Source organism: Ornithodoros turicata, chromosome 1, assembly GCF_037126465.1.
Source record: "Ornithodoros turicata isolate Travis chromosome 1, ASM3712646v1, whole genome shotgun sequence".
Classification (NCBI taxonomy): domain Eukaryota; kingdom Metazoa; phylum Arthropoda; class Arachnida; order Ixodida; family Argasidae; genus Ornithodoros; species Ornithodoros turicata.
In genome coordinates, this window is record NC_088201.1 from 84,237,554 (window position 1) to 84,259,977 (window position 22,424).

The 22,424-nt window shown below is 44.9% G+C and overlaps 1 long non-coding RNA gene across 1 annotated transcript; it reads right to left on the minus strand.

The window, feature by feature from the left end:
* Positions 1 to 15,921: 15,921 nt before the first annotated feature.
* On the minus strand, positions 15,922 to 17,366 carry LOC135401701 (uncharacterized). The gene is made up of 3 exons (XR_010424889.1): positions 17,318 to 17,366; positions 17,102 to 17,236; positions 15,922 to 16,270 (listed from the first exon to the last, which is right to left on the minus strand). It is a non-coding gene; the product is annotated as an uncharacterized LOC135401701 (long non-coding RNA).
* Positions 17,367 to 22,424: the final 5,058 nt, after the last annotated feature.

Sequence of the window (22,424 nt, forward strand, 5' to 3'; positions counted from 1 at the left end):
CGGTGACACACAATATGGTATCAAGGGACCGAGCATTCTTTTCCTGTTGACGTCTTTCGCATTTCCCACTGGTTTTGTTGTTGACTACATGCACGCTGTGTACTTGGGTTTCGTAAAGTACACAATGCGCATGTGGTTGAACCACAAGGCCACATATCCGTACAGTATCGGTAGCTGCCTACCTCAAATAGACAGTAGACTCTGTGCGTTGCAGCCAATTTGGGAATTTTCTAGGCTTCCCCGGCCACTGACCCTGCGGAAATACTGGAAAGCTTCGGAGTGGAGAAATTGGTTGTTATTTTTTTCATCTGTTGTACTACGTGGATTGTTGCTGACAAAATATTACAAAAACTGGCTAAGGTTTGTTAGGGTGATGTACCTTCTTCTTGCACAGTCGGTCCCCCTCTGTAAATTGCGTAAGGCACGTAAGGAGGTGATTTCTTTTCTGGGGGAGTATATGAATGCTTGTATGGCCTTCAAAACATGCCATACAATTGTCACTTGTTGGGACATCTTGTAGAATGTGTGAAGGCATGGGGTCCACTCTGGAATATTTCGGCTTATCCTTTGAGGATTTGAATGGCCGGCTCATGAGACTTATAAATCGAACGAGACATGTGGACACTCAGGTAACTGACAAGTTCTGTCTCGTGTCATCCTTACCAAGGATCTGGCAAAGGTGCTCATCCTCCTCAAGGCACCGCTCCCTTGACGAGCTCATGAACACCTTTCTCAAAGGCTATGGCTTAAGGAGACAGTCATCAGTACACGAATCTGGCGCTGTGCTGCATGGGAAGGCAACACCAAGCTCACTTGGTGTACATTACAAAAAAGTCATCAAGGTGGCTTTAGGTATTGCATCAGTGCACTCGATAAATGCAGACGAGTAAATTCATATATTGAAGTTGGTGGGACTTTCGGGAGGCTTGAGGACATAATTTTTGTTTGAGCAAGTGGGCACATCTGTTGTAGCTGTACAAAACAGATACTCTTTGGCTTTGTGCAATTCATGCGCAAGTGCAACATGCTTGAGGATTCCAGCAGCAACAGCACTGTTGAAGCAATTGTTGAGGTTCGAAAAAGCACTTGCGTTGCGGAAGCAGTTGCCACAGGTGTTAAAAAGTGCATAGCACTTGTACATGGGGAGACATTATTTTTGAGCCGTGTACACAGAGCCTGTGCTCTGGAAACACATTATATAAATGATTGCAATCCCGCACAACAACGTATCAAGGCCACCATCAATTAATCCGAAGGAACTACCTGTCATGGAACATGTCATGAAGTGGGGTGATAATTTTAGCCAGTATTGGGTAGTAACTGAGTTATAATTAATTTGTAACTGTAACTAGTTACAGTAGCTACTTTGTTTCCTACAAAGGTAACTTCCAACTGTAACTAGCTACCACTTTCGGTTAAAATAACGTTAAAATGTGACAGTAACTAGGTTACCCAGGGCCAACATTCACTACGCACCAGTTTCCTACTGTTGTTTTTGTGGAGGTTTCAATTATACTGCCATTTTTCCCGACCAGGACTTCCACGAATTGTGTTGTCTCGTACGCAGCCAGGACGACCCAGACTAACTCCTACTGTGCTGTTAATGCCCATAGAAAATCCGCCACTTTTAACACAGTATTAGCATGATACAAGTGCAAAAACTAAGATTTTTTTAGAAGGTAACTGTAAAGTAAGTTACTTTAAAGGGTCTCTGACCAGAAGCTGGAGAGACTTTTTCGCAGTGGCTACCGACAGAATACATAAAAGCAACTTCACATACGAAAATGCATGCTTCAACACCTCGTAGTTTTCGTAAACTCGAATTTTAAACATCGCGGTTCACGCCGACACTGGCACACCTAGCGTCAAACTAAGAAAACGTACGCATATATAGAGAACTCATCTGGTCATCCCACAGGGATGACGTCAATCGCCCATGCAATCAGCGTGCAAGATGCCATCACGTGATCAAGCACTACAACAAGAACTTTCCGCAAGAGCCTACATTTTTACGTCAGTATACTGTTGTCAAAATGTCTGGAAATAAAAAGTATGTCCATACTTCGGCATCTGCGTCCTGTTTTATGACTGCGATATCCAATTAGCAACTTCCGTGGAAAGCGAAACTAGCTACGACGACTTTCGGGATCCAGCGCGCTGTTTCACTAGAGTTCGTGTGTGTGTTTCCAAACTTGTTTAATAGTATCTTTTTGAACAACCGACCAATTTATCGAGGTACACCCTCGGGTTTAATTTGACATGCCTCTCGGTTGTGTCGTCGAAGGGTGCCCGAACGGAGAATTCTCGGCTAGCATAAGGTACCATCCGATACCGCGCGATCAACCGCGGCGGCAGCTATGGCTTGACAGTATTGGAAGGTGTGCTGGCAGTGATGTAGAGCAGCACAGATTTTGCCAGTTGCATTTTAAGAATGAAGACTACGAGAGGGACCCTTCAGTTGTACAGCAACTGGGCTTGAGCACCAAGAACCTCTGCCTACGAAAGTCTGCAGTGCCTTCCTTGAATCTGCCTTCCAGGAGTGTTGCATCCGGACGTGACGAGGTTAGTGCTTTTCCGTGATGTATACCGTGATTACTTTGGTTGTGAGAACTACGTTGTGGCATGCAGATGTTAGAAGGTCATTTATGCAACAAAGAAAAACAAGGACGTATGCTAGTTGCAGTTTACGCACTAAACCAAAATATTGTACAATTCTATGTGTTGTTCACAATGCAGCTATGCCAGTGCAGTAAGAAACACCCGTAGTACGTACAATGAAGGTGTGTAGTGTGCGTGTAGGAGTAACTTCGTAATGGTTTTTTACAGCTATGACTTTTTTGGACAAGATGTGGAACCAACTGTAGGAAACAGAATCAGGAATCAAGTACAAGTTTTAATATGTTTGTTCTCCTTGTAATATGCAGCATGTTGCACACAATAAAGGAGGGTTCAATATTCTAAAACAGTTTAGCCAAATTGAAATCCTTAGTTTACGCCACACTGCACTGGTGTTGTCTAATCTGGGCAACTACGATATAATTGCTGCGAACCAAAAAAGATAGCCTTGTGTATGACAAGAGTAGCCAGTGTCTACCGATGCCCATACCCCTCAGCTCCTTCGAGTATGCAAATAATTACAGTGGAAAAAATATTCACTTGAAAATCAGCTGATTGGAAACTCCCCTCCTGTGTACAGTTTCAAAACTTGTTGGGGTCTTATTGGAGAGAGGCCACTCTGTTATCTCAATTTTGTGTGTGTATGTATGTGTGAATATAGGTACACCGTGGTGCAATTGTGTATTTTCTTTATGTGATGTTGACTTCCTATAGGCTCATGGTAGCAATATCTCAGTCACCGCACACTGTATTGGTACAAGGCACCTCGTCATGCTAGTGCCTTTTGTGGCTGGTAGCCCCATTTCATTTTTATGAAATAAAAAATAACGATGAACTGAACTGCTCATAAGTTTGTATGTCTTTTTTTACACTGTCAGGGTGATGACTTCATGGATGTGGAAGAAACTGTAGAAGGGGACACATCTCAAATGCTCACAACTGTTGCCTCCCAGGTAGGGCACCAATTTCTTTCATAAATGTCATAGATAGCATGAGTGTTGTACTAACAAAATTTTATTTTCTACCCTTTGAAGGGATCCGTAGGTGGCGAGCACGCATACAGACCTGACAAATATCCGTACAACTTAGACGTGTCAGTTGCACACGAGGTGTGTAACATTGTTTTACACACAAGCTTCCGCTGGTTTGATGCATGTATGTGTCGAAATGTAAAAAAAAAAAAACAGAGTGCTCAAAAATATATCTAAGTTGAAAAATTGAGCAGTTCATTGCAGTAATTACATCAGTTTATTTATTTCCAGCATTCTTAGAAATGCATAGTAATAGCCTTTATTGCTGTCAATGGCTAATTGGCTATCAAGTAATAAAAATGAGTGGGGCCCTCTGAATGCATTTTCTTATCTCTTTATTACAGGAGGCTGTCGATGCTACCCAGGACTTCCCAGAGTTTCCATTACAGCAGGACGTGAAGGGTGCCTCTACATATGAGGTAGTTTCATAAGCTTCCTGTGCCCACTAACTAAAAATTGTGCACTGCATACTAGTCCGAGCTTTTTCATATTTTTAAGGAGACCATGGATGACTGGCGTGAGTTTTCACTGACACATCATGAGGTGAGAACATCAACAATATACTTTTCCAAAATATGGCATATACTTTTCCAAAGGCGATCAGTCAAAGGCAAGGCATCAGTCAATTGAGACTCAAACCATGTAACTGCCATATTATCCCAAATGACGTTGTTCATAAAAAATATGGTAAGCGATTAGGAATACCACCCACGTGACTTTCAACGATAAACACTTAATTGCTATTGGTGGCACACCCATTTCATAACAGTAAAAACAATGCCTAAAACAGAAGTGCCTAGACATATGCATTGGGTGCAGACATGGGGTCGAACCCCCTGAAATTATACCTTGTGTTAGTGCATTTGTGAGAGGGAAGACCTCCTCTCCCATAAGCCCTGCAGAACCCTTCCCCCAAATAAATATATTTCTGGCTACCAATCTATGTGCAACCCTTTATCATCATGCAGCCCACCACAACTACACACTGAACATAACGATACATTATGAAACAACAAAACTTAGCTTTACATAAGCTATACATGAGCAGCACAGTCCCACAAGAGGTCATTTATGTAATTCTACTTGTAAAATGTGTTCCCACTTTGCAGTCAGACAGCAGTCACGCATGTAGGTGGTAATAGAGGAAGCAAATGCAATGCAGTCATTAGCAGTGAGCAAGTGGTAGAAATAGTTTGCCTGCTGAATTTTTAGGATCGGCCTATCACAGACATGTGCCTTGGGACATGCCCCTGTTGCTGCACTGCTCGCAAATCCACAAGAAATGTAGCTACGCAAGCTGTACTGCCCATGACATCTGTTGGATTGGTCAACACCTGTAAGTGCATACCCTCTATCTTCTTATACAGAAGTAACAGACAAAATTCAACTACAAATGAAAGCGTAACTCTACTGTTGCTCAACATGTAATGTTTATGCAGCAACACAGTGCAACACCACTCTGCTTGGACTGGTGGCGATGAAATGGCTCCTTCCACATTAGATTTCCATATTTCTGCTTTTAACTAAAACTGTGCAAATAATAGAAATGTTGAACAGAATATTTGATGATGTTCGAATGCTGAATGTCTGAAACATATTTTGAGTGTTTGAAATACTGTAACTCCATTCTGCAAGTCAGCTCCATCTTGAGTGCCCCCATACTTGAGTGTTAGGTGAAGCTTACTTTGCACTGTTTACAATATTCCGTCACTAAAGTCTTCAAATTCTGCAACCTCGTGGTCAACACTGTGCTCTAGGCATTGCATGTTCCAGTAAATGTACTCCCACCTTTTAGAGTCATGTTCAGTAGCAGATACAAATATGTGCAGTTTGTAAAAAAAAAGTGCAGGAAATTCGCGATGTAAATGTAGAAATGAGGAGATGCACAAAAAGCAGGCGGTATGGAACATGTTGACTCAGGGTAGTTCATCCCGCTAATGTAGTCTACCATACACAACACAGAGGGACCCTTGTCTCATGATATGTTATGGTGGGTGTAAAGGTTCACACGTTTGCAGAAGATCATCATCAATGAGCACACCATCACAAAATATTTCACCATGAAGTATTCCAAACTATTTGAATTTGGGCCTTTTCTGATTATCTGCATTTGACTCACAGTCTAAAGAAAGTATTCGGACTCGACTGGCAGTGCAAATGAAATATTCGCAAACTATTTGCAATGGAAAGTTTGCTACTCCCATAGCTATACTTTAACACTGCTTCAGTGATGCGAATACTTCGACATGGTGATATCATGGTTTCGGTGTTCGCAATCATGCCTTGTTCAATTGTTTTCATTTCCCCCTTTTTCTTTTTTGCGTATGGGTTTGATTTTGAGTCCATTTTGGGGGGGAGGGGATATGTAATGTACGTATGGTGGCTATTTTCCTAGAGTGTGATTTCAATTATAGTAAATCAGCTTTCCTCTGTATTTGTTTCGATAAATGAGAGGGAATTGTTAAACAGTGTCATTTTTTTCCTTCATTGCAGTACTAGCATGATCAGCAGAGGTATCTGTTTTCAGTACCCAGTTTTTCAAGCAAAGCTTTGCAAAGTCTGCTGAAGTAAGTACGATATATATGGCATGTGCATCTCATGCCTCATAAGTGCTCAAATTGAAACCATATGTGTCAGGAAGTATGAGCACTTAGCCTTCGTACTGTCTCGGATACTGTGGCAGTGTTGCCTTGTTTAATTGTTCTACAAAATCCACTTTCCCAAGGGCTAAGGAACTGTAACACTATAAAATCATGTGCCACGCCAAACCCACGCCAAAACCACTGTGCCACGCGAGCTGGTGACACGAAGCCGCATGGCTCAAGCCAAAGTAAGGCAGCCCAGTCGTCCGAACCATTCGAAGAAGACCTATCGCACACCTACCTAAGATTCCAGAACTGTAGCGCCGGATATTCATTCGCGCTCGCTGTGTGCTGCTTGCTGCTGCACGGAAAACGTAGTTCGCGTGCGACATCTAAATTGAACGGATTTTTTTCCCAGCTTGAGGTTGTAACTGTTCAGATTTCGAACACAATAAGACACACATTCATCGAGCACATTTTCGCAAGTGAAATAAAATCACACGTGGAACCCTTGACCGTAATTGGTGAGGAAAGCGCCACGTCAAAATGACGTAAAGTTAGAGCGCAGGGAGGAGCTAAAAAGCGAAAGAGTGCAGTGAATATGTCATCCGTATGCAAGCGCCCTTTGATTTTGAGCGTTATAATTGCAAGGAGCTTTCACTGCCTGAGTTGCAATAATATAACGCAGTGAAGTGCGCACCTTGTATACCTGTTTACGGCCCCTTTAATTAATTAATTGGTTTACATATTTCTTGCACGCAGCGGGCACCAATGCACTCTTTAGATCAGCTATCTGTCTGTCACTTTCACGTTAGTAAAGTTTCTCCTTCGTCTCCCCCACGAAGATTCGGATGTGCTCAGAATGCTGCGGCTGACTGGGAGATAGACGTCCGACAAGCGAAGTATCACAAACGAAAACAAGGTTTAATTACACTGTGTACAAGGCAAATATCTTACAGCGTGGTGACCATGAGCTCGGCGGGGCTGGGCGACGATGACCAGGGTCCAGACGTTCCTGCAGCAGATGCCCCCGCTCAAGCTACCCTCAAATTGCATGCGGCGGCTTAAATAGGCCGAAACTGCCCACTGCGCAACAATCTCGCGCTCCAATGAAAAAGCATACATGAAAACGAAACCAATCACTTAACTGGTTTAAATAATATAGGTTGCGCACGTGAGAAAATACCGAGAACTTGAACTTAATCTTCCGGGCCAATCCGCCATCTTGAACACGTCGCAGTTTCCCCCGTGCTTAGGGATCAGCGGATTTCCTATTGACGCCCACAAAAGCGTGCCCAGCATGTGGGTCACTTTCACTTCGAGTCCCCATACAGCAGCGGAATGCTGGCGCCAACGGCGACGCAAGAAGCGGGCCAAAGGGGCTCTTACAATAACGGGGAGCGTACCGTGTCACGTTATATAACACGGGGCTTTTAGCGGGCAACTCTTACAACGTTCATCCGCCTGGTTCACGCACTGGGGCAACTGAAGATTGGAAACAGCCACAAGAGCTGCTTTAGTATTACTTATCAACCCGTAGTGTGAATCTTCATTACGGTAAATTTGGTTATAGCAGTCAGATTCTACACAGTTATCTGATGAGAAGTGCAGGTCTAATACAACACACTCCTGTAAATCAATATTTAATCTTCATCTGCTGGGCAAAGCAGATGCATTTAGATTTGCTGCCTTATCAGAATCCAAAATCCCGTTAGTCTGCAGTGCTCAATCTCTACCTGCATCACAAATACTAAGCCAGGGATTTATGCCACAAAACAACTATGGCCATGAGCAATTCCACAGAGGTCAAGTCAGCGGATTATTTTTGCCAAGTGAGGGTACCGTAACATGCACCGAAATGACGACATACAGCAACAAATATAAACTCGCCACTCGCCTTCTTTTCAAAGCCTCTGAAGCCGGCAGAAGCCCGGTGTAGTGCGTTTGGCCGTGAATTGCTTGCCACATATCTCGCCGGTCAGGACTCATGTAGAGGAACACCACCTCCTCTACATTTGGTGACCCGAACAACGAACACCATGTTCGGCGTAATTCGGCCATGCAACATCCTAAATTTTTCGGCGAACCAGCAGCGAACAACCCTCTAGCAGGCAAGGCGCACCGGGATTACTGTTCCACCGGGGACCCGCAGGAAGACCACAGTAAGCTGACTTTCCGGCCTCTGCACCTGCTTCATGATGGACCTCCCCGGCACTTCTCTGGCGGCAACCGGCATTCGCGTTGTCGTACCGGTCGCGGTACTGTCGCCCACTCAGCAATGCACTCACCCAGCAACAATCAGCACTCAGGAACTCACTCACTCAGCAACAATCAACGCTCGGCAGCAATCACTCAGTGCACTCAACAAGGGCTCAACGCACTCAGCAGACACTCAACACAATCAGCAACCACTCAAGCACCCAACCACTCAACCAATCGGCATTCACATCCCATCACTGGAACCCGCCCGGATCGCAGCGCTCTTGTTCCCGCAATCCCGCTGCTGCTGCTGCATCAACAGCCGCAAGCACTAGCCGTGTGCCCAGTCGTCCACCATCTACGAGCCGTCATCATTCTCCTCTTCATGGTATCGACGCGAACCTCAACCGCATGCACCGCTCCGCGTCTGAGGGGGGAAGTGATGTGGCGGCCCGTAGACGACGATGACAACGACCTGCCTGTGCTGGCGCGCGCCACTGCGCCTGCCAGCCAGTTCTACCGGCACCGTCCTGTTGTGAGGCCACGTCCATCTGCCCGCTGGGACATTCCATCATCGCCGGTCAGGACTCATGTAGAGGAACACTACCTCCTCTACAAACTCAAGCACAAGGGAGCTGTATCAGGAACGTCACTAAGCATTCCCCACTTGTTCTCATTCTGTTGCATCTCCCTGCTACCAAGCATTGCATGAAATTATGATTGTGCATATTTCTGAGATATTTAGTTTGCAAGATTGTCTGTGTCCTAGTTATTATATAAAATAGCTGTTTGAGGTATTTACATATTTGTTATGCTGGTTTTATGTGTAATAGCTGTGAGTTCCTGTAAATGTACTCTGCAGTGCCCAGGCTCCACAGAGAGTTCTGCTTGTATAATAACAGCATCCGATGTACTTCTGCACATAAAACGTGCCTCATAGTGAGCAAGCAGGGAGCTGCATAAAGGGGGTTGCTGGATAGAGCTCGTGCACATTAGAGATCTCGAACTCAAACAAGAGAACTTCGTCATAGTTTCGCATTTGGAACATCTTTTATGCATATTATTTTACAACACTTTAAGAATAGCTGCTAAGGTAACATGTGCAGGACACTGTAACCAATACTGCCTTCTGTCTCAGGTGAAACATGATTTTTCCCCAAAGTACAATAATGCATGACGGGGCATCATGTATGCTATTTCGGAACAGTTTCTGTGAACATAGGATGGAGGTATCATCTGAGTGCCACAATAAGCTATATGAACCACATTTCATGCTACAACATGTTTGACTACAAAATGCTTGTCACCCACAAACTGGGGGAATTGAAACCAGCTCCGGTGGCGCAGCGGTAACGCGTGCGCTTGGAGACTGGGAGGTCCGCGGTTCGAATCCGCGGGCCGGCTGTGCCGTCTGGGGTTTTTCCTGGGTTTCCCTCAGATGTGTAATAGGCGTATGCCGGCACAGTTCCCCTGAAGTCGGCCCATGGACGCAGCTATCCTCCCCCCGAGCGGATTCCGCTCGGTCTTCCACTTCACCCTTTCCTCCTCTCCACCATCTTTCCCTTCCCGAGAAACATGCCGCCTAATCAGGCAGGCAGACCTCTCGGGTTCCTCCCAACGACACTCCTCCTCCTCCTCCTCCTCCGGGGGAATTGAAAATATTTGCACGGCCAAAGGTACAAAGTTTGCTTTCGCAAGGGCTATAGGCTACTCCCACTGAGCCCACACTTTGCACACAATGAAAAACAGAGGCTTTGAACGGTCAACTGGTGTGTAGTGAGCACCTCTGGTGGACAGAGCAGAATGAAGCAGCATTCAGTCACAGGGTACTCTTACAACAATCTCATTTACTTGCGTACAACAATCTAATGTACTGGTGTCTAACAATCATAAAATACTTGAGGTGATTAAAGAATACTATTTGGGTACAATAAGACAGTTTCAGTTTGAACAACGCTTAACAACATGCTATGTGGGGTGGGCAAAAATCTGCGTCAGAAGAGGATTGAATTTCAATATCCGAGCTGTGTTGCTGGTGGAGTTCAGAGTCCAAGGTAACTCTATACCCTTGCAAAACCAGCTGATGAGTTGATGTTCGGTGTCAGGGACTTGTGGTGACCAGATGCACAACACACAGCACATTCCACTGTTGTAACAGTCCCACACTCCGTCGACCTCATCTCAACACACTACCGTTCACTTGCTCTACTTGTTTTTAAATTCCCTGTTGTCTCCGCAGTCTTCCTGCACTTTCCTCTTTCACCCGCTTCCTCAGGAACATTGTCATAAACAATACAGGCTGCCCACTAAGAAATGTGCACAACAGACGACATTCTGTGGTTGCTCTATGCTCCGGTTTGCTCGATAGAGGTCACGGGCATAAATAGCTCTACAAACGAAAAGTATTTACACTCTCACAAAGAAAGCGGATAGTAAGGGTCAAAAATCGTCAAATTTTTTACCCATATTCTAAGGGTCAACACCTTACGCACGAAAGTATGACGGATAGTAAGCGTAAAAAATCGTCAAATTTTTTACCCCTATTTTAAGCGGTGTTCGATGCCGGTTATTCTATAGGCTGTTTGGCTACTCTTGTGATGCCGCTTACTGCACCTAAAAATACCACACAGTATGCGTCAAACCTGAGCACCGTAGACGTCAATGCAACAAACATTCGCCAACTAATTCCACTTTATTTCAGGAAAGAGCCCAGAATAATAGATACATGCATGTGTTTATAGAATATTGCACCTATGGCCCGAAAATGATGTAGCCTAAGGCGCACGTGACCAAACATTAAAAAAATGGAAACAGCATACTGGCCATAAAGCAACAGATTACAACACCTGCAATATTTTAGAGAATTATGAAATGACATTTGTGTATCTCCACAACACTTCAACACAACAAAATATAAATTGTAGACTAGCTATATGAGCTAGTAATTAGATTAAATTACGTTTATAATGAAAAAACATTTAATGAGCGTTATATCACAGGATGAGGCATCGAGGTACACAGAATATCAGACATATACAAAAAGAAATCCATAGCAGACAGGTCATAAACTAATTATCTATAGGCGATTCCACGCCGGATCAGGCAGGGTGGTCCGGTCGACCTCCTCATTTTTTTTTTGTTTCAAACTTATGTTAAAGCCTTGTCCCTAGCAGGCATATTCGCGCCGAAAGTAGTTGAAAATAACTGGTGGTTATTTTTTAATGAATTATCATTCAGATGTGAGCTTCCTACGCAGCTTGACACCAGCATCTGCATAACCATTTTATATATTCAGCTTATTACTTTTTCATTCTCTTTTCTCTTTTTTTTTGTCACGTATTGTCTGGGGTGGGTAGCATTGCATACGAATTTGTTGATCTTAAAATTTGCCTTCCAGGAGACAAAAAATCGCAAATTGGCCTCATTTGTAAAATATCGTACGTTTTGGGAACCTCATAACTCCTCCCCCAGTTGTGATACCCGAAAGTAATCTACATCATTGTGTTCATCTCGAAATGCCCTTTCTTCCTACTCGTAACATCGTTCATTTTGCTCGCAAGCGTTAATCATGACTATTCTTAGTTATCGTACCCCAGACTAAATGGCAATAGTTTAGGTGAGGCCATAGGTGGGCATTTTGGTGAAACCTCACTCGCCCTCACCCTCACGGCCCTCACCCTCACCGCCCTCACGGGCTCATGCCCTCACTCGCCCTCACCCTCACGGCCCTCACGGGCTCATGCCCTCACTCGTCCTCACCCTCACGGCACTCACAAACGCAAGCCCTGAGGGTCTTACCCTCGTAAGGTCTCCTGTGAGTGCACTCATGAGGTTGTGCCCCTCATGAGACCTCCTGTGAGTGCACTCATGAGGTCTGAGGGGCGCCAAGTCTCTGTGAGTGAAGTCACTGCTGAGGCCTGAGGTGTGTGAGGTCAGTATGAGGGCATTCAGAAATGAGGTCAAATGACGCATACCAGACGTGCGCAAATTAAATTATGAAGGCATTGATGATATGGTTCCAGCGACACAACCACCGGCTGTGTACTTTAAAGGGCTGGTGTGCACGTATTTAGCAATTCCGTTTACGTCGCGCTGGGAACACAGCAAAGCGTCCTGAGCTGACTGATTACTTCATGATATGGTTCCAGCGACCCATATACTAGCAGGGTGCACCTTGAAGTGCTGGTGTGCCTGTTTTTAGCAATTTCGTCAACGTCGCACTGGGAACACAGCAAAGCCTCCTGAGCTGACTGATTACTTGGCGATATGGTTCTAGCGACCCATCTAGAGGCAGGGTGCACTTTAGAGGGCTGGTGTGCACGTTTTTACAAATTTAGTCTATGTCGCGCTGGGAACATAGCAAAGCGTCTTGAGCTGACTGATTACTTGGTGATAAGGTTCCAGTGACCGAACTACCGGCAGGGTGCACTTTAAAGGGCTGGTGTGCACATTTTTATAAATTTAGTCTATGTCGCGCTGGGAACACAGCAAAACGTCCTGAGCTGACTGATTACTTGGTGATATGGTTCCAGTGACCGAACTACCGGCAGGGTGCGCTTTGAAGGGCTGGTGTGCCCGTTTTTAGCAATTTCGTCTACGTCGCACTGGGAACACAGCAAAGCGTCCTGAGCTGACTGATTACTTGGCGATATGGTTCCAGCGACCCAACTACAGGCAGGGTGCACTTTAAAGGGCTGGTGTACACGTTTTTACAAATTTAGTCTATGTCGCGCTGGGAACACAGCAAAGCATCCTGAGCTGACTGATTACTTGGTGATATGGTTCCAGTGACCGAATTACCGGCAGGGTGCACTTTAAAGGGCTGGTGTGCCCGTTTTTAGCAATTTCGCGTACATCGCGCTGGGAACAGAACAAAGTCTACAGAGCTGACTGATTACTTCGTGATATGGTTCCAGCGACCCAACGACCGGCAGGGTGCACTTTGAAGGCGCTGGTGTGCCCGTTTTTAGCAAATTCGTCTACGTCGCGCTGGGAACACAGCAAATCGTCCTGAGCCGACTGATTACCTGGCGATATGGTTCCATCGACCCATATACAGGCAGGGTGCATTTTAAAAAGCTGGTGTGCCCGTTTTAAGCATTTTCGTCTACTTCGCGTTGAGAACACAGCAAAGCCTGCTGAGCTGACTGATTACTTCGTGATATGGTTCCAGCGACCCAACTACCGAGAGCGTGCACTTTAAAGGACAGGTGTTCCGGGTTTTAGCAATTTCGTCTATGTCGCGCTGGGAACACAACAAAGCCCAAGAGAATTGGCTGTGTTCCCAGCGCGACGTAGACGAAATTGCTAAAAACGTGCACATCAGCCCTTTAAAGTGCACCCTGCCGGTAGTTGGGCCGCTGGAACCATATCACGAAGTAATCAGTCAGCTCAGGAGGTTTTGCTGTGTTCCCATCGCGACATAAACGAAATTGGTAAAAACGGGCACACCAGCCCTTTAAAGTGCACACTGCGTGTAGTGGTCGCTGGAACCACGTCACTAAGTAATCAGTCAGCCAAGACGCTTTGCTCTGTTTCCAGCGCGACATATACGAAACTGCTAAAAACGTGCACATCAGCTCTTTAAAGTGCACCCTGCCGGTAGTTGGGCCGCTGGAACCATATCACGAAGTACGTACTCAGTCAGCTCAGGAGGTTTTGCTGTGTTCCCATCGCGACATAAACGAAATTGGTAAAAACATGCACACCAGCCCTTTAAAGTGCACACTGCGTGTAGGTGAGTCGATGGAACCATATCACCAAGTAATCAGTCAGCTCAGGACGCTTTGCTCTGTTCCCAGCGCGGCATAGACGAAATTCCTAAAAACGGGCACACCAGCCCTTTAAAGTGCACACTGCGTGTAGTGGTCGCTGGAACCACGTCACCAAGTAATCAGTCAGCCAAGACGCTTTGCTCTGTTTCCAGCGCGACATATACGAAACTGCTAAAAACGGGCAGACCAGCCCTTTAAAGTGCACACTGCGTGCACGTGGGTCGATGGAACCATATCACCAACTAATCCGTCACCTCAGGACGCTTGGCTGTGTTTCCAGCGCGACGTAGACGAAATTCCTAAAAGCGGGCACGTCAGCCCTTTAAAGTGCACACTGCGTGTAGTTGGGTCGCTGGAACCATATCACCAACTAATTAGTCAGCTCAGGACGCTTTGCTGTGTTCCCAGTGCGACGTAGACGAAATTGCTAAAAACGGGAACACCAGCCCTTTAAAGTGCACCCTGCCGGTAGCTGGATGGCTGGAACCATATCACTAGTGCCTTCATAATTTGCCCACGTCTCGTAAGCGTCATTTAACCTCATTTCTGAATGCATTCACACTGACCTCACACCCCTCAGGCCTCACCAGTGACTTCACTCACACAGACCTGGCGCCCCTCAGACCTGATGAGTGCACTCACAGGAGGTTTCATGAGGGGCAAAACCTCATGAGTGCACTCACAGGAGACTTCGTGAGGGTAAGACCTCATGAGTGCACTCACAGGAGACCTCATGAGGATACGAACCTCATGAGTGCACTCACGAATGGCCTGATCGCGGGCTTGCCCTCACTCACCCTCACCTCAAAGGCGTGAGGTGAGGGTGAGGGGCACTCATGAGGGCCCTCATGAGTGAGTTCGCCCAGCTATGGGTGAGGCATGAACAGTGAACGGTATAGTAGTAGCTTAATTCGAAAAGGAAACATGTGTCTATGCCTAGCGGCCATGCCTAATATTTTACACAGTTTATTCTGAACGTATTCAATGTGAACGTAGCGTGTCTCTCGTGTTTGTCCTCGTTCCTGTTTTGATGCATCGAAGGATCATGTATCAACCTGCACATCTATTAACGAACGTATTCAATGTGTTCATCCCACAGCAACTGTTCGTTAAAGATGACACTGAAACATTTGATGCATTTTACGATATCAACAGGACTATTAAGATATACTATCGCTTTATTTAGAGTGACACTCCTGTTTTTGGTCGAAATATGATTACTTCACTTTTACTACTATTAATGCGTGAAGAGTTTGAATTAACCCATTTTTCCAAGTTGCAAAACATCTCGTTAGCAGTAGTGGCTATTACATCAATATCAGAGCCACTGGAAAACACGCTTGCATCGTCCGCATACGACATAAATTCACAATTGACATCAATGTTAATTATGTCATTTGGATATCGGGTATCAGATCCGGGTATCTCAACTGGGAGCCGGTTGTGAGGTTCCCAAAACGTACCATATTTTTCAAATGAGGCAAATTTGCGATTTTTTATCTCCGGAAAAGCAAACCTTAGGATCTTCACAACTTACGCTGCAATGCTACCCACTCCAGACAATATGTAAAAAAAATGTGTTAAATAGTGATGAAGATACGTGGCGTCAAACTGCGTAGGAAACGCAATGGTCGAAATGTCCACATCAGAATGATAATTCATTAAAATAGAACCACCGATTATTTTCAGCTACTTTCAGCGCCAATATGCCTCCTCAGGACGAGGTTGTAATATATGTTTGAAAGAGAAAAAATTCACCACCGTGCATGATCTGGCGTGAAATCACCGTATAATAACTGAAGTATATAGTTCAGTGTATTGCAGACGTTGCATTGATCGAGCAACGCATCATTACTCATGAAGCAGTCACAACTTACAAGTCATCTTTACAGGTGAGTTGTACTGCTTGTACATGCGTGAGGGAGTAGAGTCTTGTGTACTTCTTCCCAGAATATGTCGCACAGTAGAAATTTTAGGAGCACCACCTAATGCAGCTGAGGGTGCATGCGTGGTATTACGCAGTCCAGCATGGCTACGAAGAGCGTGTCGTGTCCTGTTCCTTGGGATGCTGGACATAGAAGTTTATTGTCATGAGAGCAAAATAATGTGCTAGCTGATATTGTCAAATGGCTACGCATGTCCGTTCAACAGTAGATTCCAAAGATATGATATTGCATTTCAATGAGAAAGCTAATCTCCAAAATGTGCTAGCGTCATAATACGTGATGCAGATGAGGTCTTCTTCGCCAGACCTGGGTCATGTCCAGAGACCTCCCACATGAAATGGTCACAGGCTGCCAAATATAGCATTCTGAAATCTTTCTCGTCCTTTAAGTAGCATTCAACTGAATTTTGTTAGACCCGTAAATCATTTTACCATGTCATTGATGTGATCTGTGATACTGTCAAATGGGTGCACGTGTCTGTGCAGCAGTATATATCGCGGAACTGATACTGTTTCTAGCGTTTAAATGGGAAAGCTAATCTCGTAAATATGGTAACGTGGAAATAAATCATGCCGATAAGGTGCCCTTTGCCAGACCTGAGTCCATCCATAAACGTGGACTTCAAAAACCACTTACTATAACTGGAAACACTCTAGTCCTTTAAGAAAACAGTTAACTGAATAATGTTAGACGCGTAACTCATTTCAGCTGTCAAAGAAGTGGCGTTCCACACGTGTGTTGCAGCACCACCACAACCACCACCTGCACCACGTTATCGAAAATCGTGACCGTCAGAAAATCGATTTGCTTCATGTCAACCCATCATGCTGCGGTATAATCAGCAATAATCATCCGAACTCCTATTACAAGAACGGATTGAGGAATCGTTAACACAGATGCTTCAACGGGGAGAAACGCACATTCGAGAAAAACGAGAACAAAAAGAGTCTCACCTGGTGGACAATGGGCGTACGCATACGAATTTGTAGCGCAGCGAAAGCTTGGAGAATCACAACTGTTCAAGCAGCGTCGTCCGCGTGCCTTGCCCACATATCGTGCGACGTTGTCTAGTTCGATGCCATCTCTTCCTGTGATAAGTTTGACAAAATGAAATATGAAATTAAAAAAACAAAAACTACAGACACCCAGCGCAAAATGTGACAACTTACATTTGCTAGACCGTGCATGATGTGAGACCGTGAGACGCCAGAAGCTAAAGTGACCTTTAACGGAGCGAAAGAAAAGACGCTTTGTACACGGAACCATGCACGTGTTCTCAGAAGGCAGGGCCCGTATAACAATTGAAAAACAATACGCGGCAATATAGGCGTAAAGAGCTAATACTCCAACGCAGATCCTCAGTTTATCCGTCAAGACGAAATAGTACGCGTCAGGATATAAGAGTAAATCATGTCCTCCGTCCCATTTACGAATAAAACTCCGCCTTTTACGCTTACAGCGAGCGCGTTTACGGGTAAAACAGAGCTTGACGGATACGGCGTCTGCGATTTTGTCGAACTATACGCTTAGTAAGGGTAAGATTAGACGTAAGCGTAAATTTATCCGTTTCGTTTCTGACAGTGTATGAGAAAGTGAAAATTAATTTCTTCTAATTCTAAGATCTCAGGGGGTCTGTGTACACAGACTGCCTGTATCTATGTCTGTAACAGTATCTGCTCCCATTCCATGCAACGTGTTGCTGCTACGAAGGTATATACCACACTTTCTGTCTCCACTCACATTAAAGAGCCCCATCTCTCACTATGCAAAGTCACTATGCTCACTATGCAAAATGAATATTGAAACTGGGGTTCACAAAAGTGTTGAAAAATATTCTCTTGTGTTTTGTCATGCTAGAACCTGAATTCCAAACAATGTACTGCTAAAGTGCCAATCAGCTTCTGTATTCACATATTGGACAACTCAAGTTACAAATATTTAAAATAGTTATGAAATGTGCATGCAGGGTACATAATTTAAATTAGTTTAAAAGTGCTTGAAAGATTCCTGAAATGTCTTTATTGTCTGAATATTCACACATAGGTATCAATGAACATTCTGTACTGGACTGACTGACTTATAAACATAAGCTGTCCATACCAAGCCCACTTTTCCGTAAATATGAATCTTGAACGAAATGAGGAAAAATATGGTGAGACATACCTCCACGTAGTATCTTGGGTATTTAAATCCTGTAGTAGTTTCTGTGGGGAAGGCTTCTCGTATCCTATTCACCGCACAGGCTGTTATAACGATTCTTTTGTTTTTTCCAAGTTTGTGCCACACCCACCTCGCAAACTGCCGGTGTGCAGTGTATCTGTATCTTCTGTATAAGACATTGGAAACATTGAACAAAGTTAAAGGTACTATGACGCTACTATGTGGCATTGCTTCGGCTACTATCTTTGCGAAAATGTAACGACCAATGACGATAACGATAAGTTCAGAATAATAGTTTATGTATTGAAACCAACCAACATGGTTGTGCATGAGATATGCCACTTACTTGTGAATATGAGCGCTCATGGGTTCGTGCTGCCCTCGAAGCTCAAAGTACGCTACTTTGAGGACTGTTGTATTGAGGCACAAGAGTTTGAAATCCTCATGGGTTTTTATACAGTCGTACGGCAACTCCTCAGCGGTGCTCCCGAGCTCCTTGCAGCATAAACACTCTACCTCTGTTGGCATTGTGATGCATGAACCACACTGACACCTTAAAAAAAAAGAACAGCTCACACAAACAAGAAATCTACACAAACAGTTCATGTGCTCCATCATAATGAATGCTAAAACCCCATTTACCAAGAGGATAGAGAGGTAGCAAGCGAGCTGGTGGTATAGATCCATAACTTAAAAACCCGAGACTAGGGGACAAAAAAACGACAAACACAGACAAGGTCTCAAAAGGAGGCACCATGAGACCTTGTCTGTGTTTGTCGTTTTTTTGTCCCCTAGTCTGGGGTTTTTAAGTTATGGACCCATTTACCAGTTTGTCGAAGCCAAGCGGGTAAGACTGCTTACTTCTTGCGTGCCCGATGCCTGTGAAACTTCGTCTTCATGCTGAACACGCGGTCCCAGCGACATTTCAAACGTAAGGCTTCCGAACTCTGCTGCACGCAACAAAACTTCCTTCTCGGTGGTAGAAAGATCGCTGAAAAGCCCTAGTGCTGTTGATTCTACTACGCTTCCTTCGACGTCCATGTTGAAAAGCGCCAAGCAATACGAGGACCACCGGAACTTCCGGTGCGAACTTTGCTCCAATAAGTGCCACGGGCGTTTGACGTCATACACATGGGAAAACCATTGCATAATAGCTAGAGTTTGCGCTGATCGCACGAGCTGAGGGCAGGAATGGAAACCGTTTATCCGGCTCCTTGTTTGGAATAGTTCGCGACTCCGCAGAGACGAAACGTTTCAGTTGTAACTTCGAGGCACCATGTAGGTTCGTTATCCATACAAACCGTTTCAGTTGTAACTTGGAGGCACCATGTAGGTTCGTTATCCATACAAACCGTTTCAGTTGTAACTTGGAGGCACCATGTAGGTTCGTTATCCATACAAACAAAGACATTGACGAGGTTCCGGTCAGACACTTTAAAGGGGCAATAAACAGGTATACAAGGCGCACTTTTTTTGAATGTATCGTGATACGTTGCCGACGGTGAACGTTTTCAAAAAATTGTTGTCGCAAAAAAGTAAATAATGACGCCAAACCGACTGAATATTCACTGCACTCTTTCGCCCTTATGCTCCGCCCTGCGATCTCCTGGCGACAATAGCGACACGTCATTTTGACGTCGCGCATCATCAGCCATTTAGAATGTGGGACGCCTATACATCAATTTCGTTGTAATATCAAGAGGTGAGGTCAACTCTAAACACATTCCCACTTGTCAAATCCAAGACAGCCAGTTCAAACCGTACCAAAAACCCTCAATATTATATTTCACGCGGTGTTGTATTGCTCCGCGAGGTCACCGCGATGTCCCCACAACCGGTTCCCTCGCGAGCTGCAGCTTGTCTCAGTGGGGTCCGTCATTGGATAGGAGAGCGAAAACTCCCCCACTTCCAGCGCCTAGAATTCGGTGTTGCTATACGCTGGAATATAATGACGTGACTCGGTTCCAAGGATTAGAAGAGACTCGCGTGGATTCTGCTCTTTGAATGGCATTGTTTCGTGTTAAAGACGCTCGCTAGAAGCAAAAGAATTTCATATTTGGATATCGTGAGCTATGCTCTTTCATTAGGCATAATAATTGGAGAATGTTCCTCGACCTGTTTTGTGCCCCTTTAAGATGGTAACTGTAGCTGTAACTAGTGACATTTCGAAAAGAGTAACTGTAAGTCGGTTACTATTTTTGCAAGCTAACTGTAACTTAGTTATTTTTTAGTAACATACGCTCGACTGCTTTTAGCTATTATCTGTTTTTTTTTAGTCATACAATACTGCTTTTCGTTATCTACTTTTTAACCAGACGTGATACGTATTTAGTTAACTGCTCCTAGAGTATATCAGTACTGTTTTGGCGATCATTTGTCTTGTATGTGTGTATGCTTGTATATATACTTATATGTCTGAGCCTGAACTTTCTCCGTTTGTTGTATTTTGACAGCAGTTGTAAAGACTCATTTTACATGTGTATGTGCCCAACTTCATGTGTATTCCCCATGTTTATAAGAATTAGGTACTGTGATTAAATATATAACTGTGCCGTTTCTGTATTGAATTCGTATAGAATTGTCTGGTAAACAGTCTAATGCAGCTTCTATCCATTTCTTATCTAGTGCACTGACACTAGACAGAGTAGATAGAATCTGCATAGGATCTGTATAGAAAAGGGAAACCAATTTTCGTAAGGAAAAAAAAAACACTTCATGAAGTGCTTTTTTTTCGGGCAGACGTTACTTATTTTTTTTTTAATAAATGAAATGTTGTGTTCTTTTGGTACTACTGGCCAAACGTTTCGTATGCATGCACACCAATGTTTTCGACAGAAGCCAAAGAAATTGGGCCGTGAACTATACTGTCTTTGTGGCTACGTCAATGCATCCCTACGTGCACGCCTTTGTTGTGTACCAATGTATCACGCGAATCATACTTAAAAGTAATGCACTTTCATCGTCGGGAGGTGGAGCATTTAAGATTATGAGCTGCGTAAGATGGAAGGAGGGGGGGTTTCGGCATGCCATTCCTGTCGTGAGCCAGCCGCACATGCTCGGAATATGGGACTGTTGCCGTCAGGTGCGGTTATCGAGACAGCTGTTGTCAGTGTTTGTGATGATCATACAAGTTGCACGCCACCTGACATCGTTGGCGAGCGATGTCGTTGCCCTGTGGCGTGACACTTCTGGGTCACTATTCGCGACTCCAGCGAACTATAGGTGGCGCACGCCGAACCTGGACTCGAGGGTTGCCACTTCCACCACTAGGTGGCTACGGCTTCGCTGGAGTCGCGAATAGTCACAAGCATCGACAACTACAATGAAAGCCAATACAAGTTCGTTGCATTCCGAGCCCGCGCATCTCACTCACAACGGAATCCCCTCTAACAAAAGTGGCGTAGCCAAGGCGGTCTCTTCCTTCATCTTTCCCAAGCACCGCTAGGGTGGCTCTACTCCGGCTAGGGATTACGAAACCGCGAAACTGATAAAGGAGCAAGCATGTAACATTTAGCATAGGTCAAAAATGTGCTTTATTTATGAAGTAGTGTATCAGAACCCACCGGGGGGGGGGGGGGATTCACAATATTCTCGTTGTACGGCGACTTGTGACTGCACAATTTAATTGAGAAAAAAAAACGCCTTGAAAAGGCAACCACGAGCGGTGCGGTGTGACCTTCGAGGTTTGGCTCGATCTCTCGGCGGGACGTAATCACGTCCGTGTGACGTAGTATCACCGTAGGGAGCTGCTGCGAGGTCTCGTTTCCCACTGAATATCGTCTACTACGGACACGGCACGGCGCTACGTGCGGCGCTAGCCGACGCTCTCTGTGAAATGTAGCAAGGAGGACGCACGTGATTCGTTTCGCCCAATCAGTAGCCTTAGATGACGGCAGTAGCGGTGAAAAGCAGGGGTCGAAACCGGAACTGAACCGTAACCGAAAATCGCAAAGAAAACGTTATTTTTGCCGAACGGAACCCGAACCGTAAACATTTTTTCTCTCCCCTTGAACGAACGGGAACTGAACCGAAAAAATAAGATGCGGTAACCGGTTCGCCAAACGGTAAAAACGGCTATACCTTCCCACTCGACTACCGCGCACCAGCCCCCTACGT